At 42.8% G+C, this 27,992-nt stretch overlaps 1 protein-coding gene across 6 annotated transcripts in view; it reads right to left on the minus strand.

The window, feature by feature from the left end:
* Positions 1-27,992, minus strand: part of fyna (FYN proto-oncogene, Src family tyrosine kinase a) — a 328,748-nt gene that overhangs the window by 250,692 nt on the left and 50,064 nt on the right. Inside the window, exon 1 of one of the 6 annotated variants that reach the window (XM_068027397.1) lies at positions 17,991-18,015. The exons of the other annotated variants lie outside the window; for them this stretch is intronic. The gene's annotated coding sequence lies outside the window, so the exon portion shown is untranslated. Of the gene's footprint in view, positions 1-17,990; positions 18,016-27,992 lie in introns of those variants that run through there. 6 annotated transcript variants of the gene reach the window in all.

The following is a 27,992-nucleotide window of genomic DNA, read 5'->3' on the forward strand; positions in this document are numbered from 1 at the left end:
ACACCGGGATCTATAGCACTTCTATTCCAAGTACAAGCGGTGGGAGGCACATTCCATATTGGCCCTCTCGCAAGATATCTCTTCAGACACCAGCTGAAAAAACAGCACTGGCAGAGAAGGGAGCTGTAGGCATGTTGCTGGCATGCTCTCCCAGCCAAGTAAAAAACAGCACGGTCGCAAACATGTGTGGCTTGAAAGGAGAGGATTATAAGGGAAAAGGAAACACAGTCTCACTAAGGACTCCCTCCATGAGATTCCTCTTTAAATCAACAAGCAGCACTGAAGACAAAATAAAACAAATAACTTCAGACCTCAATTGTAACCCCCACTTTCTCAGACAGGAAAAGCTGGCAGTGTGGAATGGGCAAATGCTGGTGTTTCTGGCCAGTTGGGGGAAAGAGGAGAAATGGAAAGAATACGGGTGTGGGGGTGTCTCACTCGACAGCTGCCGGCTGGCTGATCCACCGAGTGTTTCCAGCATCATCTACTGCAGTTCCTCAAGACAAATACTTGCATTTTGCAAGATCAGGTTGGGAAGGAGTGGGAACAGCTCTTCTACTCCACCTACCTTCCCCACCTCAACCCTGCTCAAGCACATACAATATGTTTCAGCATCAATAAGAGGGTACTAAAGGAGTAGATTAGGTAATTATTGCAGAAACAACAAAAAAGGAGGCAGTTCAAGCAACTATAATCCAAAGAGAAGCATGGAGATACCCATTCCAACTAGTGGAATTATTGCATGATTTTACATAACATTTTACTGGCTTTGTCTTCTGATTTTTTGCACAGGGCCTCTCTTTCTCTTCCTATTTCTCGTGTTGACACTGCTCAGAAAATTCCCTTGACATTTTGAGGGGGATTTGTGTCCTCGCTCCTCCCGAACCCTCAAGAAGCACGTGTAATAGTCCATGTTGATCAAGCAAACCTCCCACACTGCAGATAATTACTGTGCACCTCCAGGGCAAGTGTAACAATGAGTCTCAGCCACAATCTGTGGGTACATTTCACTGTCATCAGATTCATTAAGATTCTCATCCTCATTTTCAAAACCTTCCATGATCTTGCCCCTCCCTATCCTTTTAATCTACTCCAGTTCTACAACCCTCCAAGATCTCTGCACTCCTCCAGTTCTGGACTTTTGTATATCGCCGATTTATCTTGCTCCACCATCAACAGCCACACCTTTAGCTGGCTAGACACTAAGCTCTGGAATTTCCTTTCGAACCCTCTTCATCTTGTTACTTCTGCCTCCGCCAGGCCGTAACTAGTGGAGTGCAGCAAGGATTACTACTGAGCCTCCAGTTATTTACAATTGCAAGACAGTAATGGCTTTAATAAAAGTTAACTTCATGCTAAAGCTTGACCAAATCACCATCATGCCTTGAGAGCTGAGGACATCTTGGTTTCTGGTAAAACTTGCTGAACTATAGTATTTTGAAGTAATGGTGTTCTCACAGACAGTGCTATCAAATTGAACAAAGCCACGGTGATCAGAGATAGAACACCTGTGTTTGAAATGTGCTAACAGACCTTGAGAATTAACGCATTTTGACCACTTCAGATAAGACACATGATAACTAAGACTATGAGGAGGTATTTCTTTACTCAGAGCGTGGTGACTCTGTGGAATTCTCCATCCCAGAGGGCTGTGGAAGCTCAATCATTGAACTTGTTCAAGACAGAAATCAATAGATTTCTGGATACTAATGACATCAAGGGTTATGAGAATAGTGGGGAAAAATGGCATAGAGGTAGAAGATCAGCCATGATCTGTTTGAATGGTGGAGTAGGCTCGACGGGCCGAACGGCCTACTCCTGCTCCTATTTCCTATGATCCTGTGAAGAAATTATGCAAGAAACTTTGGTGTTCCAACCATAAGGAAGGAGTGACTTGGTCAGTCACTGGAGAACTACAATCGATGCGAAGGTGACTGCTCTCAGGTGATTGTAGATATTTCACTTCTTCATATTTCGAACAATTTATTGTTAGTGTCAAATAGTGATCCATAGTAGCGAATAGGTCTGTATTGCCTGTTTTGATATATTTTGAGTGAAACTAATAAAGTTGGATAATTAATTCAAACGTTTGAGTGTACTCCATTATTTCCTGTAATTCTCATGCGTGAACCAGAATAACTAGACTAAAAAGTACTACACAATCCATATTACTGACTTAGTCGAAGAGACCGAGGGTAATGTATCCATGTTTGCTGACAATATAAAGCTAGTTGGGAATGTAAGCTGTAAGGAGGACACGAAGAGGCTGAAAAGAGATCTGGACAGGTTAAGTGAGTGAGGTGGCAGATGTGGGGAAATGTGAGATTATTCACTTTGGCCGTAAGAAAAGGAGAATATCTTTTAAAAGTTGTAAATGTTGACGTTCAGAGAGACTTGGGTGTACTCGTACAAGGAACCAAAAATTAGCATGCAGGAACAGCAAGCAATTAGGAAGACAAATGGCATGTTGGCCTTTATTGCAAGGGGATTGGAGTACAAGAACATAGGAGCAGGAGTAGGCCATTCAGCCCATCGAGCCTGCCCCGCCATTCAATACGATGATAGCTGATCATCCACTTCAATGCATTTTTCCCACACTATCCTCATATCCCCTTATGTCATTTGTATTTAGAAATCTGTTGATCTCTGCTTTAAACATACCCAATGATTGAGCTTCCACAGCCCTCTGGGGTAGAGAATTCCAAAGATTCACAACCCTCTGAGTAAAGAAATTTTTCCTCATCTCTGTTCTAAGTGGCTTTCTCCTTATTTTGAAATTGTGTCCTCTGGTTCTAGACTCCCTAACCAGGGGAATCATCTTACCTGCATCTACCCTGTCTATCCCTTTAAGTATTTTGTAGGTTTCAATGAGGTCACCTCTCATTCTTCGAAACTCTAGAGAATGCAGGCCCAGTTGCCCCAATTCTCTTCATAAGACAGTCCCACCATTCAAAAACAAGTCTGGTGAACTTTCGTTACACTCCCTTTATGGCAATAATATCCTTCCTAATGTAAGGGACCAAAACTGCACACAGTGCTCCAGGTGCGGTCTAACCAAGGTTCTATACAATTGAAGCGAGACCTCACTATTCCTGTACTCAAATCCTCTTGCAATAAAGGCTAACATACCATTAGCCTTCTTAATTGCTTGCTGCACTTTTATGTTAGCTTTCAGTGACTTATTGACAATGACAGCCAGATCCCTTTGTACATCTGCACTTTCTAATCTCTTACCATTTAAGAAATACTCTGCACATCTAATCCACCTACCAAAGTGGATAACCTCACATTTTTCCACATTCTCTTCCATCTGCCATGTTCTTGCCCACTCACTAAGTCTGTCTAAATCCCCTTGAAGCCACTTGTCATCTGCGAACTTGGAAATACAACATTTGGTCCCCATATCCAAATCATTGACATATATTGTGAACAGCAGGGGCCCAAGCACTGATCCCTGTGGTACCCCACTAGTCACAGCCTGCCAACGCGAGAATGACACGTTTATCCTATTAATAAACTGTTTATAAACAGATAATAAGGAAGTCTTGCTATAATTGTACAGGCTTTGGATGACTGTGTGCAGGTTTGGTCTCCATATCTAAGGAATGATAGCCTTGCCTTGAAAGCACTACAGCAAAGATTCACTACATTAGTTCCTGGGATGAGGGGGTTATCCTATGATGAGGCGCTGAATAAATTGGGCCTGTACTCTGGAGCTTAGAGGAGTGAGGTGATTGCATTAAAACATACAAGATTCTGAAGGGGCTTAACAAGGTAGACACGGAAGTTGTTTCCTATGGCTGGGGAAATCTAGAACACGGGGGCATAGTCTCAGGATAAGGGGCTGATCATTTAGGAGTGAGATGAGAAATTTCTTCACTCAGAGGTTTGACAATCTTTGGAATTAGCCACCCTAGAGGGTCGTGAATGTTCCATCATTTTTGATCCCTCAAGGAATCAAGGGATATGGGGAGCAGGTGGGAGAGTGGAGTTAAGGCAGAAGATCTTATTGAAAGGCAAAGCAGGTTCAAGGGGACGCATGGTCTACTCCTGCTCCTATTTCTTACATTATGTTTTGGACTCTCCTTTAAACTTATTTCTGACCAAGCTTTTGGTAAACTGCCCTAATATCCCCTTATGTGGCTAATTTTGTTTGATGACAGTCATGCGAAGCACCCTAGGACTTTTTAACTACATAAAAAGCACCACATGAATGCAAGTTCTTGTCCCGCAGAAGCATCATAAACACGATAAAGGGGCAGGAATCCCAAACAGTACACATACCCTCTGAGTAATTAGTTTGTGCCTAAACTGATACTATTTTAAAATATGGCAAGCTGGGATATCAAAGAGGAACAGTGAAGGTAAGTGAGGCAGAGCAGGGGAAAAGGAACAAAAGTTTGCTTTAAAAACTGAAAAGACATCTGTATCTATACACTGTCTTGAAAACGCAACTTCAAATTGCTTATCCCCAATGTCTCAGATGGCTGTTATACAGAAAATTACAAGCTGCAGAGAGAATTTATTCAGCCAGATAACCTTTCAACACAAAGCAGTGGGTAAGCACGCAAAATGAGAAACCCCTGTAGTTTTGAAGGCTGGCAGACGCTGTGCGCTCTACAATTTAGCATTCTTAAAAAGATGCAATTTAAATACACTAAGTAGTCTTGCACTTGGATTCATACATTTTGTACCTATTTCAGAAGGATAGGAATTCTCTGAACTGAGTATGGGATTTCATCAATTGGAGCAAATTACAATGGTTGCAACACATCTTAGGGCTTAAGAGAAAGCAATGGTTGTTCAGCCCATCAACATTAATGTCAAAACACATTGTAACCAGTGTTCCTATATAAATTCATACATAACAGTTCATAGGATTGCCACATAACATGGATAGTAGCACAATCAAATAAAGGGATGTGAATCGAGATTATATCTATTTTATTTCATCTTACACAGACTCGAACATCTATATTATGTACTATACACACAATATATATATCTGCATTCATCGCATGGGATTGCGCACACAGGGTATAAAATCCATGTGTAGTCTGCAGGAGTTAGAGATGAAGCAGGAAATAAATTTGATGATGGTGCACTAACTGAACTCATTCCTCATTTTAAAGTCAAAAATTCTGTCCTTGCTTTGTTATGAGAGTGACTGTTTTGTTAATTTTTTTTTTTTTAAATGGAATTTATAGTTAAGCTAAATCAATCTTGGGTCAGTTTTTTAAATCAAGAGGACAGCAAGGAAGCCAGATTGGCAACAGTATTGCTTTTTGTCACATGGCGTGGGTTAGGCTTACAGCAGAAGCCCTGGCAACACGGGCAGAAAAATGACAAGCATTCCTTTGATTGGACAAGCCCAGCAGCTGGGATGGGCAGAAAATAGAATTCACCAAGCTTTTTTGTAGGTCAGTGCGTGTGTGTTAGGGAGACGAAAGTCAAGTTTGCTGCAGAAGAAGGACAGAATTCAAAGGAAGAACAGAAAACCACAACCCAGCTCGCATTCCAACAATTTCCAAAAAGATTTTGTGAAGTTCACTGTGTTAATTCATCTTGTTTCCTGTATTTGAGATAGGCCTGCTAAGTTACCTTTCAATGCCGTCTGAAGAGAACTCATTCTGGAAGATTCTAAAGATCCTGCCTGCATGTGCTCAAAGGTTGGACTGTGTGCAGTTTGGTGCAGCGTGTCTCATGTGCTATTTTTTCAGGGGTGGGCAAGTGATCTGCCCAGGTGTGTCTTTTGTCTGTAATAGAGCTCTGATCTAAAAATCCTTTTATTAATTATTTTGTTTAACTGGTGTATATGTGTGAGTGTGAGTGTAAAGGGACGAAGGTAAAAGGACATTAAAATTTGGTTAAGGTAGAAAGGGGACTTTTTAAAATTTAATGTTGGATTTTTAAATTTTGATCTATGTGATATTGTTTTACTTCATTACTAGTTAAGACTTGTATTATAATAAACTATTAATTTTGTTGTTAAGTAAAGAAATGTGGTTAGTGTGTTCTATTCTGGGGAAAATAGTGTATTTGATTGACTGTTTCAGCAAGTGGGAAAACTTTAAAGAATAACATTGTGACCTGTGGGGAAGTGGGACTGAATTAACAGTGCACTCCTGCCGCCTTGGTCGTAACACAAGATTTGTGTGTGATGTTATTTATACCATTAGAGAAGGAGGAGTAATGTAGGAGAGGTGTCTAAAATGATAGAAATTCAATAGGGTAAAGTAGTCTGCAAGGACATTGGCTTGGACAGGATTTTGCAATCCCTCACAACTGCCTCTCCAATGCACAAGAGGAGTGAATTCAGTTTCTTTTATATCATCTTGGAAGCAGAGTAGGGTTTCCATGCTTGAGGAACTGGGACTGAACTATTACTCCACAAAGAGCAGGACAAATCCAATCCAATCAATTACCACCCCAATGTACTCTCAATCATCAAAGTGATGGAAGGTTTTGTCCACAGTGCTATCAAGTGCCTCTTAAACAGCAACAACCTGCTCACCGATGCTCAGTTTGGGTTCCGCTAGGGCCACTCAGCTCGTGACCTCACTACAACCTTGATCCAAACATGGACAGAAAGAGCTGAATTCAAGAGCTGAGATGACAGTGACTGCCCTTGACATCAAGGCAGCATTTGACCAAGTATGGCATCAAGGAGCCCTAACCAAATTGAATTCAATGGGAATCACGGGGAAAACTCTCCGCTGGTTTGAGTCATACCAAGCACAAAGTAAGATGGTTGTGATTGTTGGAGGTCAATCATCTCAGCCTCAGGACATTACTGCAGGAGTTTCTCAGGGTAGTGTCCTAGGCCCAATCATCTTCAGCTGCTTCATCAATGACCTTCCCTCCATCATAAGGTCAGAAGTGGGGATGTTCGCTGATTGTTGCACAATGTTCAGTACCATTTGTGACTCTGGGATATTGAAGCAGTCCGTGTCCATATGCAGCAAGACCTGGATAATATTCAGGCTTGGGCTGATAAGTGGCAAATAACATTCACGCTGCACAAGTGCCAGGCAATGACCATCTCAAGCAAGAGAAAATGTAACCATCTCCCCTTGACATTCAACAGCATTACCATCACTGAATCCCACACTATTAACATCATGGATGTTACCATTGACCAGAAACTGAACTGGAGTAGCCACATAAATACTGTGGCTACAAGAGCAGGTCAGAGGCTAGGAATCCTGCGGTGAGTAACTCACCTCCTGACTCCCCAAAGCCTATCCACCATCTACAAGGCACAGGGGTGTGATGGAATACTCTCCACTTGCCTGGATGAGTGCAGCTCCAACACTCAGGAAGCTCAACACCATCTAGGACAAAACAACTTGCTTGATCTGCGCCCCATCCACCACCTTAAACATTCACTCTCTCCACCACCAGCACACAGTGGCAGCAGTGTGTCCCATCTACAAGTTGCACTGCAGCAACTCACCACGCTTCCTTCAATAACACATTCCAAACCAGCAACCCCTTTCACCTAGAAGAACAAGGACAGCAGACATGTCCCCCTCCAAGCCACAATCATTCTGACTTGGAACTATATCGCCATTCCTTCACTGTCACTGGATCAAAATCCTGGAACTCCCACCCTAACAGCACTGTGGGTGTACCCGCACCAGATGCAGTGGTTCAAGAAGGCAACTCACCACCACCTTCTCAAGGGCAATTAGAGATGGGCAACAAATGCTGGCCTTGCCAGTGATGCTTATATCCCATGAGATGAATAGAGAAAAAGAAAATCAGTAATTTGATACCTGAGCAAGGCAGGTTTGCAGGACTGCAACAAGCTGTTGATAACTGGCCAGCAAGCCTGGAGGTCTGGAGATAGAGGGATGGAATTCAATTTTTGCAGGGTTGCTAAACAGATGATAGTAGACTAGCCAACCTGTCCACACTCCGTCCAATCTTAGTTTCCGCTGAGGTGGGCTGTATAACGGGCAGAGAATCTGCTACCACCCATTTTGCATCCTTGGCAAAGTTGAATTTCACAGCATCCTTCCACTCAGTTTTAGGTGACCCTCTTAGCAATAGAGCGGTACCATCTGGAAAAGCAGCAGGAAGCTTACTGGTACTCTGGACTTGTGACCTACTTAGCTATAGGCCACTAAACCCCAGGAGTACTACCGAACATCTGGAGTTTGCTGAGCCTTCCAAATATGCATCTAATATTGTCCGGTTTAGGTTAGTAAGGTGTGTCTTTAATGTAAGGTAGTGTGCACTGCACAGGAGACAAACAGGATTTACTTATATGCAAGTTTGGTTTGGAGACGCAAGGTTTCCATGTCTATCTCACACAAAAAAACTTGTTCAAATTTAGAATAGAACTAAAGTTGTGCAACATTATAGAACCTTCCAAAATAAGACAAGAGTGAGAGAAACATTCTACATTGTTTCAGGATGCAAAATGGACTTTCCCACCCCAACCCCCTCCTCTGACTTCCCACAGGAAGAATACTTCCCGTCTAAACAGCTGGACTCGAGCACACGCCCACTGCTCCATTTAGCCTCACAGTCTCTGTGCTTGCCTGTGTGGATGTTCAGGAGAAACGGCCTAAACACCATTGCAGGGAGTAGAGATGGATACTTGCTCATTTAAGTTCTACCTATGGGTCAGATAGATAATTCCTGCTACAGCGGAGTTCCTGTAACCTTGATCAATTGGCAGTAACTTAGCAAATTGCTCCTGGTAGCAGAGGTATCGACTGCAAAGGTCACACACAAATTCAGTAAGGTCCACTGCTGGGGTCCAAGGACATTGCCTGGGTAATTCAGGATCAAGATTATAAGAACTATGCCATGCCTGACCTTACAGCCCACGATGCTGCTACTTGGAATAAACGGGAAACATTCCATTCTGAGAAAAGGCCACCTTCAATTCCATCTATTGCAATTGTATGGGGATCAAGTTCCAGCTATCCGACCTTGAAGCAAAAAGGCAGCATAGTCATCTCAATCCAGAAAGAGAGAAAAACAAAGAGGGAGTAAGGTCACAACTACACAAAAGAGCTATTTAAATAAAAACATTACATTACTGAAGAACCATGAAATAGTAGGATTATGATCCAGGCAATATTCCTCCAATGGCAAGTACTCCAATTCAACCATACCGCCTCCTGGTGGGCTGTTCCGGGACAGTGATATTGGCTAAGAAACAGGAGAGAGGAATGATTGTAGGAAGCATTTAGCTGTCACTCTCAAAGAGACAGTGACAGCACTAGCTACCCTCGGCTGCTGTTGCTATTTGTCAAGCAGATGGTTACACAGTTGTGGTCGACAGGTTCCCAGCTTGATGAAACAATGGAAATACCTTAAACATGCACACAATTAAGAAAAGCAGTACTACCCAATGCTTTTAAACACCAAGTGGTTGTGGACTCTCAATCCTTCTGTTACGACCAGGCGAGAAAGGTGTCTAGGGGCCTTTTACTATCTTCGCCTGGTCTTATTGTAACAGGGTTTAATTTTAAACACACAGTGTTTTGAGCTCCCCGCTTTGTGAATCCTTGTTCACAGCTTTCCAATTATAAGGCAAAGAAATGAGCACCTGAGTTTTGAAAAAAAATAGCCAACAGTGACATCACAGGAGAGCTGCAAGGTGATTGGTTGGTGAGTAGCAGCTGTTAGAATATCTTAAAAAAAAAATAAGGGGCAAGTTTTTTTTTGTAAAATAAAACCTCTGGTGATAAGGTGGGTACTACTAAAGTGTTTTTTTTTTTAAGGGCTTTAGATTGGAGTGGGTAGAACAAGGCTCCTAGTATAACTAGTATTTTTTAATTAAGTGAGTAACTAATTAACCTAAAGGTAAGTCATGGCAGGAGAGCTCAGCCCTGTGATATGCTGCTTTTGCGCTATGTGGGAAATCAGGGACGCTTCCAGTGTCCCTGACGACCATGTGTGCAGGAAGTCTATCCATCTGCAGCTACTGGCTACCTGCATTACGGAGCTGAAGCTGCGGGTGGATTCACTGAGGAGCATCCGCGATGCTGAGGAAGTCATGGATAGCACGTTTAGTGAGGTGGTCACACCGCAGGTAATGGCTGCACAGGCAGAAAAGAGATGGGTGACCACCAGATGGAGTAGTAGGCGCAGGCAGGTAGTGCAGGATTCACCTGTGGCCATCCCCCTCTCAAACAGATATACTGCTTTGGATACTGTTGGTGGTGGGGTGTGGTGGGGTGTGGTGGGGTGTGGTGGGGTGTGGTGGGGTGGGGTGGGCATGACCTCCCAGGGGAAAGCAGCAACAGCCAGGTTTGTGGCACCACGGTGGGCTCTGCTGCACAGCAGGGGAGGAAAAGAGTTGGAAGAGCTATAGTGATAGGGGATTCTATCGTAAAGGGTGCAGATAGGCGTTTCTGTGGCCACAAACGAGACTCCAGGATGGTATGTTGCCTCCCTGGTGTTAGGGTCAAGGATGTCTCGGAGCGGCCGCAGGACATTGTGAAAAGGGGAGGGTGAGCAGCCAGAGGTCGTGGTCCATATTGGTACTAACGACATAGGCAGGAAAAGAGATGAGGTCCTGCAAAGTGAATGTAGGGAGTTAGGCAGAAGGTTAAAAAGCAGGACCTCTAGGGTTGTAATCTCAGGATTACTCCCTGTGCCACGTGCTAGTGAGGGTAGGAATAGGAGGATAAGGCAAATGAATGCGTGGCTGAAGAGCTGGTGTAGGTGGGAGGGCTTCAGCTACTTGGATCATTGGGATGTCTTCTGGTGCAGAGGTGACCTGTACAAGAAGGAGGGTTGCATCTGAACTGGAGGGGGACCAATATCCTTGCGGGGAGGTTTGCTAGCACTACTCGGGAGGGTTTAAACGAGTCTTGCAGGGGGGTGGGACCCAAAGTAGGAGTCTCTCAGATGAGATAGTTGAGGCAAATGTAGAGGTTAAAGCAAGCAAGTCCAGTAGGCAGGCCGGGCAGGGGCAGGACAGGGAGTGTGGAAGGTCTGGTAGGCTAAACTGCATTTACTTTAATGCAAGAAGCCTTACAGGTAAGGCAGATGAACTCAGAGCACGGATCGGTACATGGGATTGTGATGTTATAGCTATTACAGAAATGTGTTTGAGGGATGGGCAGGACTGGCAGCTTAGTGTTCCGGGGTACCGATCTTTCCGGCGTGACAGAGGTGGAGGAGTTGCACTATTGATTAGGGAGAACATCACGGCAGTACTTAGAGAGGATATCCGGGGGGAATGTCCAGTGAGGCCATATGGGTAGAACTTAGAAATAAGAAAGGGGTGATCACTTTGATGGGATAATACTATAGACCCCCCAATAGTTAGAGGGAATTGGAGGAGCATATATGCAGGGAAATCACAGATAGGTGTCGGAATTATAGTGTTGTAATAGTAGGTGATTTTAACTTCCCTAATGTTGACTGGGACTGCATTAGTGCTACGGGATCAGATGGGGAAAAATTTGTTAAGTGTGTCCAGGATAGTTTTCTGAAGCAGTATGTGGATGGCCCTACTAGAGAAGGGGCTACACTTGACCTCCTCTTAGGAAATGAGGATGGGCAGGTGGTTGATGTGTCAGTAGGGCAGTACTTTGGTTGACGAGGGATTTTGAGGGTCCGGTCAGGACCAAGAAGGAGGCATATGTCAGGTATAGGCAGCTGGGATCGAGCGAGTCCCTTGAGGAGTATAGGGGATGTAGGACTATACTTAAGAAGGAAATTAGGAGGGCAAAAAGGTGCCATGAGATTTCCCTGGCAGATAAGATAAAGGAGAATCCCAGAAGATTCTATGAGTATATTAAGAGTAAAAGGGTAGCTAGGGAGACTTTAGCAAGGCCTTTGACAATGTCCCGCATGGTAGTCTGGTCCAGAAGGTTTGAACACATGGGATCCAGGGTGAGCTAGCAAATTGGATACAAAACTGGCTTGGTGATAGGAGGCAGAGGGTGGTAGTGGAGGGTTGTTTTTCAGATTGGAGGCCGGTGACCAGTGGTGTGCCGCCGGGATCGGTGCTGGGCCCTCTGTTGTTTGTTATATATGTTAATGACTTGGATGTGAATGTAAGGGGCATGATTAGTAAGTTTGCAGATGACACCAAAATTGGTGGTATAGTGGACAGTGAGGAAGGTTGTCTAAGTTTACAACAGGATATAGATCAACTGGGAAAGTGGCAAATGGAATTTAACGCAGACAAGTATGAAGTGATGCATTTTGGGAAGTTAAACCAGGGCAGGACATATACAGTGAATGTCAGGACCCTGGGGAGTGTTGTTGAGCAGAGAGACCTTGTGGTGCAAGTACATAGTTCCCTGAAAGTGGCAACACAGGTAGACAGGGTAGTGAAGGCGTATGGCATGCTTGCCTTCATCGGCCGAGGCATTGAGTGCAAGAGTTGGGACGTCATGTTACAGTTGTACATGACGTTGGTTAGGCCGCATTTGGAGTACTGTGTGCAGTTCTTGTCGCCGCACTACAGGAAAGATGTGATTAAGCTAGAGAGGGTGCAGAAAAGATTCACAAGGATGTTGCCTGGTTTGGAGGGCTTGAGTTATAATGAGAGATTGGATAGGATGGGTCTGTTTTCCCTGGAGCGAAGGAGGCTGAGAGGGGACATGATAGAGGTATATAAAATTATGAGAGGCATAGATAGGGTAGATAGCCAGAGTCTGTTTCCCATGGTAGAGGTGAATAAAACTAGAGGGGATAGATTTAAGGTGAGAGGGAGGAGGTTTAAAGGGGATCAAAGGGATAAATTTTTCACACAAAGAATAGTGGGTATCTGGAATGAACTTGCAGAGGAGGTGGTGGAGGTAGGAACAGTAGCGACATTTAAGAGGCATCTGGACAGGTACTTGAATGAGCAAGGCATAGAGGGATATGGAATTAATGCAGGCAGGTGGGATTAGTATAGATAGGCATTATGGTCAGCATGGACGCGGTGGGCCGAAGGGCCTGTTTCTATGCTGTACGACTCTATGACCAGGTTTACTTCAGGTTTAAAGAAGATTCGGTTAACACCTACGGATACATGCCGCGCCCACGCTAGCAATCACATGTGACACACACATGCAAATAGAGACAGAAAAAAGAAGAAAAATAAAATGGAGAGGTTTGAGGAAATCTCTGAAGAGGGGTTTTTTTTTTCTGTGCTTCGAGCTTGCTGTAGTCCTTGATTGAAGATATGGTCTTGTGTTTCGTTGGGGCCCAGTATTGTTAAACCTTATTCACTGTAGGAGGCTTTTCTCTCTTGGGATTCATGTGTCTTCAATGGTTTCCGAAGCTGGTGAGAGCGAGACGAGAGCGGACAGGAGAGAGGTGTTCAGTCCAGGAGCTGACAGCCTTCTGATTTCAAAATCCCGGTTGGAAGTTCAAATTCAAAAAACTCCAAGTCAGTCATGTGACCAAACTGGCCCCACCACATCTGTTTTTGTATCTTCGTAGTTAACCTGGAATGCTTCAATGTCTGGTAATCAAAAACCCACTGAGGATCAAATTGCAGCAGGGAACAGCTCCGTTGTCCTTTGAAATACTTGTCTTTTGATATGCTAATATCTCTCTCCAGCCAAAGTCCCCAATGGTTTTTTAAGGCAAGTTCTTTCTTCACCATCGGCAGTTTAAAATCAATGTTCACGTGGCTAAGTTAATTTTCCTCATTCTTGGTAGGTGGGGGCTTGCCTGACACCTCCTCACATGGCTGTACTCATGAATGAAGTAAACAGAATTTTGTCAAAATATACAAGAATATTCAATACATAATGCAGAGGCTAAATAGCTCACCAATACTCAGCATTAAGGCTTTACATAATGAACGGGTTCTTGTGGACTGCACAAGTACTACATGATCATTGGTCAAGTGTCCGAGGGAGTGGAGTCAGTCTCCAACTGGATGTGGTTATCAAGCTGAAAGATTTTCTAAGTTGGAGTCATTGAAAATATTGCATGAGTCAGTTGATTCCTCCCCTAAAGAGTTGTCAGTGTCTGTAATTATATCATTAATCATTGGAAACATTCACATCGTGACATAAATCTGGGCACCGGCTGTGCTAAACAATGCAATCATTTCTATGACCTAATTCTGGAACAAATAAATGCCAAAAGCAAAAAAAACAATTTGATGTGCCAGAGGGTTGCAAAGTACTCCTCTGTTCCAGTACAGCACTCAAAGGGCTGCTCGCTCCTCCAATTGATCCCACTTCATCACCAGTCCTAGTGCTGCGAATACAGTGAAGTGTGATGGTGCACTTGTGAAATTTTCATCCATGGAAAACTTTCAGCAATAGGGGTCTGGATTTTGTCCATCCAAATTTGGGTTGCACCAAATTATAGAACCATTGGCTGAAGTACCGGTGATCGTACTTCTTAAAAATGCAACACTCCAACCCAATTCAATGGCAACCAAGGCTATTGGGAAAGAGGATGGGAGTGGTCTAATTCGGTCGCTTTTCCAAAGAGCCAGCACAGGCATGATGGGCCAAATGGCTTCCTTCTGTGCTGTATGATGGTAGTGGTACACAATGAAGCAAAGGTAGTCCTGCATATCACTCCAGTGCACCATCTCAATAGGATGACACTGCAACATTCTTGGATGGAAGAGGACTGAAGGGCTCAGCTGAACACTACTGCTGTTGGCAGTGCCAGTCTTAGACTTGTCACGACCGAGGTGGGAGAAGTACACTGTGTTTTCTAGTCCCACTTCTTCACAGGTCACAACATATCTAATAAAAATGTTTACCCAGTTACAGATTCGGTCAATCATATACTTTACTCTTTATCCCAGAATAAAATACACCAACCAGGTTTCTTGAATAAACAACAAAATTATCAGTTTATTATCAAACAAGACTTATCCAATAATGAAGCAAAGCATTATCACAGATTGAAATATGAAAGTTCCCTTTTTAAATTCCCCCCACACACAGTCTAAAACTAAAACATTACAGAAATTCTCTCTGTAGAGGTCTGTAACAAAATAAAATACTTGGGCCAAATAATTGCTAACTCTTAAAGGGGAAAAAAAGATATGGAAGGAAGTCAGTTGTCCCTTTTCATATGGTGTCCAGGGATACGGAGAAGGGTCACTGGTATCTTTTCTAAAGCATTTCTTTTCAGGCGGCGTTGAGAATTAATATGGCAGCTTTTTTCCAGCTTCTCAGGAGATGTGCAGCACCTGGGATTTTAGCTCTCCCACACTGGATCTTTGCAGGTTTTTTTCAAAGAGGTAGATAAAGAGGTGGGCTGGGTGGTTTTGATTTCCTTGGCAGGCAAAACAACAACTGTCTTCAAAACAGTTCACACCCCAACTGACTTGAAAACAATATTCAAACCCCAAAACAGAAAGTCAGCTTCCTGACCTCCATAAACATGGAAATTTTTTTAGAGATACAGCACTGAAACAGGCCCTTCGGCCCACCGAGTCTGTGCCGACCATCAACCACCCATTTTATACTAATCCTACACTAATTCCACATTACTACCACATCCCCACCTGTCTCTATATTTCCCGACCACCTACCTATACTAGGGGCAATTTATAAAGGCCAATTAACCTATCAACCAGCAAGTCTTTGGGCATGTGGGAGGAAACCGGAGCACCCGGAGAAAACCCACGCAGACACAGGGAGAACTTGCAAACTCCACACAGGCAGTCCCCAGAATTGAACCCGGGTCGCTGGAGCTGTGAGGCTGCGGTGCTAACCACTGCGCCACTGTGCCACCCTGTGGCTTCTCTGTAAACATCTTCCCCAGGTCACCAAGGTTTCTGTTGTTTATTGAGCTTAAAACACATGATTTCCAGCAAAGGTTGTTTTCAAACAACATCTCAGTGTCCTTTCAATGAGCTGTCAACAACAAAACAGAGTCCAGCATTTATAAAATCTTCAGCCTTCCAATGAATCCATCTCCACAATTTAAATATGAGTCCTCAAAAAAGACTTAACAAAAAATAGAAGTGCTTTCGCTACAGACTGTATGTTAATTGTGGGTGCCCTTGCGTACAGATGGCATGGTCCTTCATGTCTGTCTGTCTGCTGACTTAGGGCAGGGGTAGCCAGCTTCGCCCCATCAGGTAGGTGTACCTTGGCTATAAAATGTTCATTGGAGGGTACAACAAATGGGCCATAGTGTGACCTGCCTTTGAACACACTACTGCCCACCCCATTGTTCCTCCACAGGATTCAAGAACAAAGTCAGACCCCATAGGGATTACCACTGTCCCAATGTCATGGATATACTAAGGTGTCCATTGCCAGGGCACATAGGCCGTGAAAACAGAAACAGCAACAAATAAGCAAGAATAAAATACTTCCTGTGGTTTCCTTAAATATATTTATGTAAGCAGTGCACCAAGCCGCACTGGACATTCATTTTATATGCTGACACCTGAGTATTATGTCTATGTGCACACCAGGATATTGCTATGATATTGCACAGAGAATGTCTAAGTGAGGTAATTGGGGGTTAATTTTATTAAGTGCAAACCCATGAGCACCTCTGACATGAGTATAAAGCACAATCATAAAATAAGATGAGGCAATAATCTGGAGTAATACAGTAGTAAGCCCTCTCGCAGAATCATACAATTCTGGGTTCAAGTCCCACTGCAAAGATTTGAGCGCATAATCTAGGCTCATACTCCATTGCAATACTGAGGGAGTGCTTTACTGTTGGAGATGCCGTCTTTCGGATGAGACCCAGGTCCTGTCTCCCCTTTAAGATGGATGTAAAAGATCCCTGGGTACCTTTTCCAACAGCAGGGGAGTTTTCCCCAAGTATCCTGGCCAATATTTATCCTCAACTGAAATCACAAACAGGTGTATCTGGCCATCATTTACTGTTTGTGGGAACTTGCTGTGTGCAAATTGGCTGCCATTTTTCCTACATTACAACAGTGACAACACTTCAAAATACTTAAGAGGCTGCAAAGGGCTTTTAAACGCCCTGAGGTCATGAAATACACTGTAGAAATGCAAGTCATTTTTTTAAACTGATCTCTACCCATTTTTGATTGGTTACACTCAAGGGCATAACAAATGGAATCAAATCTACCCTCCTCATTCTGCAGGGACTTACCATAGCAGTAACCACTAGGTGGCTAATGAAGAGATATGAAAATTATTAATTAAACCAGGCATTTATATAGCACCCTTAAATGTAGTAAAACGTCCCAAGATGTTTTTCACAAGAGAGTCATCAAACAAAATTCGACACCAATCTACATAGTCAGAGTTTGGTTTAAGGAGTATCTCAAAGGAGGAAAGAGAGGGAGATAGAAAGGTTTAAGGAGGGAATTCTAAGAGAACCTCAGACCTGGCAGCTGCAGGCAAGGTCATCAATGGGGGAGTGACTAAAACTGGAGATTCTCAAGAGGCAAGAATTGGAGGAGTACAGATATCTCAACGGGTTGTAGGGCTGGAGATTATCGGGAGGGGCAAGGCAATGGAGCAATTTGAAAAGGATGACATTTTCTTTTTAAAAAATGTTACTAAACCGCAAGCCAATTTAGGTTAGTGAGCACAGCAATAATGGGTGAACGGGCCTTGGTGCGAGTTAAGACACAGGCAGCAGAATATTGGATGACCTCAAGTTTAAGGAGGGTCGAACGTGGAAAACCTGCCAGGCCTGCATTGAAATAGTCTAGAAGCAGTCTAGGGATAACAAAGGCAGGGATCAGAGCTTCAGCAACAGATGAACTGAGGTGGAACAGAGTTGGGCAATTTTACAGAGGTGGAAATAGGTGGTCTTAATGAAGGCACAGATGTGTGGTTAGAAGCTCATCTCTGGGTCAAATATAACAAGTATGTGAACTGTCTGGTTCAGTCTCAGATAGTTTCCAGGGAGAGGAATGGACTCAGTGGCTTGGGAACAGAGTTTGTGGCAGGGACCAAAGACAATGGCTTTGGTCTTTCCAAATATTTAACTGGAGGAAAACAATTCGAACATTATTGGGGATTTGCTCTGCGGATATATAGGAACAAGATTTGGCCATTGAGACATTCAATTAGAACGTGGCTGAACTGTACCTCAATTTCACGTTTCCACCTGCGATCCATATCTCTGGTACCCTTATTGAAGAAATAAAATCGGCCTCAGTTTTGATCATTTCAATTGACTGAGCATCCACAGCCTTTTGCAGGAGGAAATTTCAGATTTCCACTATCCTTTGTGCAAAAACTGCTTCCTGGTTTCAACCCGAAATCGCTTAGGCTGAGGGAAACAGGTAATCGGCCATCCCTTCAGAATGCACAATTTCCTGCTGATTACCACAGTTTATACAAGAGCAAAATATTGCTGTGAGGTATTGTATCTCCTGACCCAGTTCATCTCACATTTTTGCACTGCAAGCTACACAAGTCTTAACTTTACAGATTCTATACACACCCATCACACTTTCCAACCACTGGCATCACTTCACGCAGTATAGGTTGTGCACCAAGATAAGGGGCTTTCCATCTAGGTGTTTTCAGACTCTGCCACTGAGTATTTCCTTTTCAAAATACATTTCTGTCTGAAATGTTCAATTTGTTGGTAAGGGTAGGTGGGGGAGATTTGATTTGTAAGCTCTTGGTGTTGGAGTTTCTAATATCAGTGGAAGCTGTTGGATCGACTGCACTGAGGGCTGTCACCTGTCAGAGAATACAAAACTGGACAAAAGAGGCAGGCCAGGGTGTAGTTTAGGAAGAAATAAACATTTTATAAAACATTCAAGGCAAGATTCTTCAACTATTATTATGTGGCATCAATATTGAGCAAGTATAAATGTATTTATTTCAGGGCTATTCGTCTCATGTTGAACTTCATTTCAAAGGCCCTCATTAGTTTTACAGCTGCGGAAACTGCTTGTATTTGCCAGGTTTCATTATTTCAATAGTTTCAATATTTTAATGTAAAACATGCTATTTTGAATGAAAGAAAAGCTATTCCGGTGAAACCTGAGTCAAAACGAGAAAAACTGGACATTTGCCACCCGACCTACTTTATTATTTAAAGGTGGCACTTGACGCTTCAAATAGCACATTACATTTTTGAGAAAGGAAGCCCATCCCTCATATAAAGAGATTCAAATTACAGCAATTTTAAAATTAACAAGGGAAAAAATCATTTGAAGAGAAGCAGGAATAGAATCAGGTCAGTATTCAGGGCTTTCAACTCCAGGTCAATAACTATTGAGAGGTGTACTCATCTTATAACTGTACTAAATTAAGATACAAACATGTTGTTTGACCTAATCAGTCTATGTTGGCGTTTATCCTCCATATGTGCAGTTGGCCAAATCCCATGTGCCTGCCTTGTTCCCATATCCCTTTTCCTTCAATTATGTGTTAGCCATGGCTGAGTTGGTAGCAGTCTCGCCTCAGTCAGAAGATTGTGGGTTCAGGTTCCACTCTAGGACTTGAGCACACAAAAAAAAGGCTGCTACACCAGTGCAGTACAGAGGGAGTGCTGCACTGTCAGAGGTGCTGCCTTTCGCAGGAGACACCAGCTGCCCCCTCAGGTGGATGTAAAAGATCCCACGGCACTATTCTGAAGATGAGCAGGGGAGTTATCCTGGTGTGTTGGCCAATACTTAGCCCTCAATCAACATCACAAAAACAGATTATCTGGGTCATTATCACATTGCGGTTTGTGGGAGCTTGCTGTGTGCAAATTGGCTGCCACATTTCCTACAACAGTGGCTACACTTCAAAAAGTACTTTATTGGCTGTAAAGCACTTTGGGATGTTTGGTGGTCATGAAAGGCTCTATATAATTGCAAGTCTTTCTTTCTTTTTAATCACCCATCTAGCCTATTCTTAAAATGAATGGATTCTCTGCTTCAATTACAATCTGTGTAGAGCTTGTCCTGCTCTCTAAAATCTCTTCCATTTAGATCCCCTGTTCTCGACCCCTAGAAACGCTGTTTCTATCTACTCGGACCCATTCCTCCATATTTTTAAAGATCTTTATCAAATCCCCCCATAATCTCCTTTAATCTAACAAAGAGAGTTTCAATGTATTATTTGTATTTCTTTATACTAGGCAGCAGCTGGTATTGCTTCAACATCCTTCCTAGTGATTTACAGAGATTCAGCATTACTTATTGGACTTTTATATTCTATTCCTCTTACCATAAAACCCATTAGCTTTTATTATTACCTCCTCCTCTTAGAGTGCTGCTTTTAACATCTTTTGAACCTGAACCTCAATCCCTCTCCCTGTCCACATCACCCAACTTTCCCTCAAAGTATAGCTTTTTAAAATAAAATGCACCCTCATTTACTGACAGTGAATTCTAATTTTGTGCTCATTTCTCCATCAATGTGGCTTCTGTCAGCCTATTTCAGTATTGCCTGTAAATTTGGAGACCACTCCCTCTAACTCTATTGCCAAATCACTGTTGCAGACAAGTGAACAGAAGAAATCCCAGATCAGAACCTTGCAGGTTACTCACTTCCTACCACTCGAGAAATTGCCTTTAACTCCTGCTCGGTTTCCTCCCCTCAAACCAGTTTTTAAAATCAAACGTTCCCCCTGCCCAAGTCCATAATATATAATATCCCATAATCGTCATCAATAGTCTCCTGTATGTTACCTTGTCAAAAGCTTTTGGGCCTCACTTGGCATCAAAAAGCAGTCATGATGCAAATACAGCATGCCAAGGGAAGACTGGAGGCCAGGATACCTGTAGAACCCCCATCTCTTTTTCAATATAGGAAACTAAAAACATAGAAAATAAGAGGAGTAGGCCATTTGGCCCTTCGGGCCTGCTCTACCATTCAAAAAAGATCATGGCTGATCTTCTAATTCAATACCCTGTTCCCACTTTCTCCCCATATCCCTTGATCCTCTTGGCATTAATATATCTATCTCCTTCTTGAATATATTTAATGACTTGGCCTCCACTGCCTTCTGCGGTAGAGAATTCCACAGGTTTACCACCCTCTCAGTGAAGAAATGTCTCCTCATCTCGGTTCTAAATGGCAGATCCCGTATCCTGAGACTGTGACCCCTGGTTCTGGACTCCCCAGCCATCGGGAACATCCTCCCTGCATCTAGCCTGTCTAGACCTGTTAGAATTTTATAGGTTTCTATGAGATCCCCTCTCATTCTTCTAAACTCTAGTGAATATAGGCCTAGTCGACCCAATCTCTCCTCCTATGTCAATCCTGCCATCCCAGGAATCAGCCTAGTAAATCTTCTTTGCACTCCCTCCAAGGCAAGAACATCCTTCCTCAGATAAGGAGGACAAAACTGCACACAATACTCCAGATGTGGTCTCACCAAGGCCCTGTATAACTGCAGTAAGACATCCTTGCTCCTGTACTCAAATCCTCTTGCAATGAAGGCCAACATACTATACGCCTTCCTAATTGCTTGCTGTACCTAAATGCTTGCTTTGAGCGACTGGTGTACAAGAACACCCAGGTCTCGTTGCACCTCCCCTTTCCCAATCTATCACCATTCAGATAATAATCTGCCTTTCTGTTTTTACAACCAAAGTGGATAACCTCATATTTATCCACGTTATACTGCATCTGCCATGCATTAGGATCTTTTAATGAATGTTTGACTAGGTAATGAGGGCATCTCTATTTAATATCTCCTCCAAAGGACAACACTTCTGACACTGCAGCCCTCCAATGGAGAGTGGTCTATGCTCTGTGCTTAAGTCCTGGAATGAAACTCAAATCCACACCTTTCTGGCTTAGCTGAGTTGGGAGAATCTTTAGACTTCTGGGGTAAAACTCCTATCTTTACTAACTTGCACAAAGAAAAGACACTGACACACTTCATGAACTGGTGCCACTTTATAATCGCCAACTTTTTTTTTAAAAAAAGCAAAGAATGGATTTCATCTCCTCAACCCAGGTTTGATAATGTCACTTACCGTGAAAACAAGAGTTGTAACTAGGCTCATTCTTTTAGAAAATCAGGCTCCAAAACACCACAACTGCCAACTGCAATTCTTTGAGAACCATGAATAGATTTTCAAGCTGAATATAAATTGCATCCAAGAATAGAGAAATGACTGCCCAGTCCTACAACATGTGGCAGCAATTTCCTTCTTTTCATCCACAATGCCAGCATTCATCATTTTGTATTATATTCAGTTTCATCAATTGCCATGGAGTGAAATGTGATCTTTGTAAGATTTTGGACTGTGCCAGAGTGTTGAGGAGGTAAACCATCATATTCATTCACTGTTGCCAATTGCAATGTCATTTCATCAAATTCAAGATTTTTAATTCTCAATCTCATTTGCCTTTGGCTGTTATAACAGGGTCGTCACAGTGATAGAGATCCTATTTTCTCCTTTTCTGAATGCTAAAGATCTTTACCAATTTCAGGAGCTCAATTCATCAGTTTCTCGGACTATGTTCATCTCAGATCCCATCGCTATTCTTTTCGAAAGTTCTCTGACCTTGTAGGTGCTGTTAATTCATGGCAAAGTAACTTCTAAATCTTCAGGAACTTCCTGATTTAAAAAAAAAAGGGTCGCTGCTTAGGTGTACAGAATTATCTCTTTTTTTTTTAAGAAAGTCTCCCTTTGTATTGGAGCTGCAAATATTATGATAAAAAAGTTTGTGATATAATGTGCTTGCCAGGCTTGAAAACTTGCTACCGGGCCAGATTCTTGTTTACTAGGCCGGATCAGGCTTCTTCATGCCCAATTACGATTTCCTCTTGACACCAAACAGAGCCAACATCTTTGTAGTCTAGATAATATGATGTACACAGTAGGGAAGGTCCTCTCTACTGGTTTACTGTTGCCTGGTTTCTAACTTTGAGTATTTTTCAGATGATTTGCAGCAGAATGAATTTTAAAAATAATTTCCTCATACAACATGGCCTACATCAGGACTAACCACCTAATGTTTTTCAGACTCCAGGAGCCCCCCTCCCACCCAATCCCAGTGAAAACAAACAAATGGCTCTTTTTTTTTTAAACCTTAAAGTTTGTTTTATTAAAAAGGTAAAATAAGCATCTCAGATTTTGAGCAAACAAGCAATAATAACTAGAAAGATGAAAAAGAGCATCAAAGACAAATTCAGGAGAATCTCAGCAGTTTTAAACACCAGCACTGATAATCCATTGTTCCAACTATGACTAAAATTTTGTCTGGTGCCTTTAATGTCAAAAAGCAACGTCACACAAGTGTAAAGAAATGAAAATGGAGACTGAGCCAAAAAACATATTTGACTAAGCTTTTGGTCACTACTCCAGAGGTAGGTTTTAAAAAGAACATCTTAAAAGGAGGAAGTGTTTAGTTAGGGAGGGTATTCCAGAGTACAGAGCCTAGGCAGCTGAAGGTACAGCCGTCATTGGAGGAATGAAGGGAGAGTTCGGGAGATGAACAAGAGACAGGAATCAGAGGGAATTAGGGCTGGAGAAGGTTGCAGCCAGATGAAGGGAGGAGGCCATAAGTGTTTTAAGGATGAAAAATGTGGCATGGGGAGACCAGGAGCCAATGTAGGTCAGTGAAGCTGGGTGTGATGGGCAGCAGAGTTCTGGATAAGCTGAACTTCGTGGAGGGTAGAGGATGAATGTCAGCCAGGAGAGCATTGAAGTTTGGAGTTGACAAAGGCAGATGGGCTGAGGTAGGGGTGGAGACAGGCAATGACAGAGGTGGAAGTAGCATGTCCTTTTGATGGATAGGATATAGGGCCAGGATATGGGCACGGTATCTATACTGAGGTTGGAAATAAGTGTACAAAAAAAAAAAGCAAAATATTTCAGATGCTGGAAATATATAAAAACAGAAAATGCTGGAAGCTGCCTAGACCCTAAACTCTAGAATTCACAGCCTAAACCTCTCCGCCTCTCTACCCCTCTCTCTTCCTTTTAGACCCTTCTTGACCAAGTTTCTGGTCATCTATCCTAATATCTCCTAATGTGGCTCAGTGTCAAACTTTGTTTGATAACATTCCTGCGAAGTGCCTTGGGGAATTCTACTATATTAAAGGCACAACAAAACTACAAGGTGTTATTGCTTTTGTGGCAGACGTAGAGTTTCTGACAGAAGTCAAAGACAATTGTTTTTGTCTTTGTTATGCTTAGTTGGAGGAAGTTATTGGCCATCCAAGAATGAATGGTACACAACCAGTCTGGACAGCACCAAGTCAAAAGGTAGAGATATGGAGGTTGACCCTGTGGATTTGGATGATGTCCCGAAGGGGCATTATGTAGACGAGGAAGTGGAGAGGATCTAGAATGGATCCTCTAGGTGATGGTGGGAAGAAAAGCCATTGCCAGAAATGCTCTGTGATCAAAGAGATAAGAGTGGAATTAAGCAAGGGCAGTCCCACAGAGCTGGTTAATGGAGGAGAGGTGTTGGAGGAGGATTGTGTGATTAATTGTGCCAAAGGGTTTAGAAACGTCAAGGAGGAATAATGCACCATGGTCACAGTCAATTTACGAGCTTTTCATTTTTCTGCCTGATGCATTAACTTAATGGATACATATCAGACATCAATTGCCCTACAAAAAATACCAAAAATTCATATTTCAATAGAGAAATAAAAACATGAAACTATAAAACGTAATCAATGCTAGGTACCGTTACTTACAAGTGAATCTGATCAAGGCGGTTAAAGATAAAAGGACAACAGGAAATCCTCAAATGCTTATTTCAGGGTTCAGATAGTCGTAAAATTTTATTGACATTTTAAAAAATGTTGCTGCTCTTTATATCATGATGCTCACCACCCACAAATCCTAAGTCCCCAACAGTTATAAAGCAATTCCTCAATTTGCAGTAGGTCGCCATGCAATAATGCAGCTATTACATTTCAGCCCTTCCCCCACAGTACTTCACTTACAGCCTTTAATGGGATAAAATGTACTCCACCACTTCAAAGTTGGACATCAGTAGCAATAGTTAAATGCAGCTTCTCTGGTAACAAGATACCCAGTGAGTTCAGTGTCCGATATATATTATGATCAATATCAAAATCAAGAGAGACTTTTAAAATGTCTAGTCATGTTTTAAAACAAAGTACATAAATGATCAGAAAACATGAGGTCAAGGCTCATTCCTGAGTAGTGAAGGAGCTTAACTTGAATCTATCCATTCCAACTTGGAAGTGCATCCCTGACAACCAGTTGATCATCCTCTGGATAAAGAAATATTTCCTTGGCATCTGTCCTAATTGAGGTTCACGCAAAGGCACTGTGAGCAGATATCTGTGCCCAGATATCCTCATAGTCTGAGTTGAGGGTACATGACCCAGAAAGAATTTTTAAAAAGCAATTACACCCTTCTTGAAACATACTGATACAGAACACTTGGTAGATTTTTAACTCTTCAAATGGAAAGCAGTCAACTCCACAACATTAAAATTGAAAGCCATGACCGAACTTTTGATTTACTCATTAACCTACACCAGAATCGTCAAGAGTCATTATGGCACAGGAGGCCACCATTCGGCCCATTGAGTCCATGTCAGCTCTTTCATGGAAACCCATTTCCTTTTCTTTCTAAAATAAGCTCCAACTGAGACCGGTTTTCTGTTTTCTCTCTCTCTGTCTCTCATGGTTGGGCTAACACAACACAAATACTGTTATAGAACTGAGTCTCCGCATTAGTTTAAGTATGCAGGTAGGCGTTCCCTTACTGTTAGTTTTCATTAACCTTGTCAAGCTCCTGCCTACAATAAATTTTTGAGAGTCAGCCTGTAGGATTTAGCAAAAAACAAACAACTACAGCATTTTTTTTTTTTTAAAGCTGGCTCACAAAAATACGATTGCATTACTCTCAGTGTGAAAACCCTCGGGACAAAAAGTTACATCTTACTGAATGAGGTGTAACTGGGTTTTAACAGTGTATGAAGTTCAAAAATCACTGCTGAACTACTTGCCCTGAAGAAACTAATTTTATAATTATGGAATGTCAATTTTCTCCTTTGGAATAAAAAAGGATCAGAGTTTATGCCATTTCAGCTGCAACTTAATCCCATATATACGTCCCAATCATTTAATTAAAATTTTACAGGGAGGGAAATAAAAGTGAAAAATTCAGTGCGTTTTACTTCCCAGTTTACTATTTGTGAGAATACTTCAGTGTGATTGGCTACTTACCCTGCAAACAACATCATTGCTGGAGAGATGATGGCATAGTGATAATGTCACTGGATTAGTAATTAGACTAATACTCCAGGGACTTGGGTTCAAATCCCACCACAGCAGTGAATATAATTTAATAACAAACACAAAAAGTTCAGTAGGTCTGGAGAGAGAAGCAGAGGTAAGATGCTGCCAGACCTGCTGAGTATTTCCAGCACTTTTGATTTTTATTTCAGATTTCCAGTATCTGCAGTATTTTGCTTTGATTATAGAATTTAATATCAATTAATTATTAAAAATCTGGAACTGAAAGCTAGTCTCACTAATGGTGACCATGAAACTACCACTCATTGTCATAAATCCATCTGGTTCACTAACGTCCTTTAGGGAAGGAAATCTGCTGTCCTTACCTGGTCTGGCCTACATGTGACTCCAGATCCACAGCAATGTGGTTGACTCTTAAATGCCCTCTGAAATGGCCCAGCAAGACACTCAGTTGCACATAACCACTGCACAAAAGTTGAAAAGAAATAAAACTGGATAGAACACTCGGCATCGACCCAGTCACCAGAAACGACATCAGCAAACCCATCCCCATTAACCCTGCAAAGTCCTTCTTACTAACATCTGGAGGCTTGTGCCAAAATTGAGAGAGCTGTCCCACAGACTAGTCAAGCACCAGCCTGCCATAGACAGACATACTCATGGAAACATATCTTACATCCAATGTCCCAGACACCATCACCATCCCTGGATACATCCCGTCCCACCGACAGGACAGATTCACCAGAAGTGGCGGCACAGTGGTATACAGTCGGGGAGGAGTTGCCCTGGGTGTCCTCAACCTCAACACCGGACCCCATGAAGTCTCATGGCATCAGGTCAAACATGGGCAAGGAAACCTCCGGATTACCACTGACCACCCTCCTTCAGCTGATGGATTAGTATTCCTCCTTGTTGAACACCACTTGGAGGAAGCACTGATGGTAACAAAAGCACAGAATATACTCTGAATCGGGGACTTCAATGTCCATCACCAAGAGTGGCTCGGTAGCACCATTACTGGCAAAGCCCTGAAGGACATATTTGCCAGACTGGGCCTGCTGCAGGTGGCGAGCAAACCAAGAGGGAACAATCTAATAGACCTTGAAATGCTGTGGGCCATCAGCCGCAGCAGAATTGTATTCAACCACAATCTGTAACCTCATGATCTGGCATATCCCCCACTCTACCATTACCATCAAGCCTGGTTCAATAAAATGTGTAGGAAAGCGTGCCAGGAGCAGCACCAGGCATACCTAAAAATGAGGCGTCAACCTGGTGAAGCTACAACACAGAACTACTTGCGTGCCAAACAGCAGAAGCAGCATCAACAGACAGAGCTGTTGTGAATGGTGGTGGACAATTAAACAACTAATCGGAGGAGGAGGCTCCAAAAACATCCCCACCCTCAATGAAGAACCCAGCACATCAGTACAAAAGACAAGGCTGAAGCATTTGCATCTATCTTCAGCCAGAAGTGCCGAGTTGATGATCCATCTGAGCCTCCTCCTGAAGTCCGCAGCATCACAGATACCAATCTTCAGCCAATCCGATTCACTCCACGTGATATCAAGAAACAGCTGAAGGCACTGGATACTGCAAAGGCTCTGGGCCTTGACAACATTCCGGCAATAGTATTGAAGATTTGTGCTCCAGAACTAGCGATGCCTCTAGCCAAGCTGTTCCAATACAGGTACAACACTGGCATCCACCTGACAATGTGGAAAATTGCCCTGTATGTCCTGTCCATATAAAGCAGGACAAATCCAATCAGGCCAATTACCGCCCCATTAGTCCAGTCTGGATCATCAGCAAAATGATGGAAGGTGCTATCAAGCACCACTTAAACAGCAACAACCTGCTCACTGCTGCTCAGCTTGGGATCCACCAGGGCCACTAACCTTATTACAGCCTTGGTCCAAACATGGACAAAAGAGCT

Source organism: Heterodontus francisci, chromosome 3 (genome assembly GCF_036365525.1).
Source record: "Heterodontus francisci isolate sHetFra1 chromosome 3, sHetFra1.hap1, whole genome shotgun sequence".
Classification (NCBI taxonomy): Eukaryota; Metazoa; Chordata; class Chondrichthyes; order Heterodontiformes; family Heterodontidae; genus Heterodontus; species Heterodontus francisci.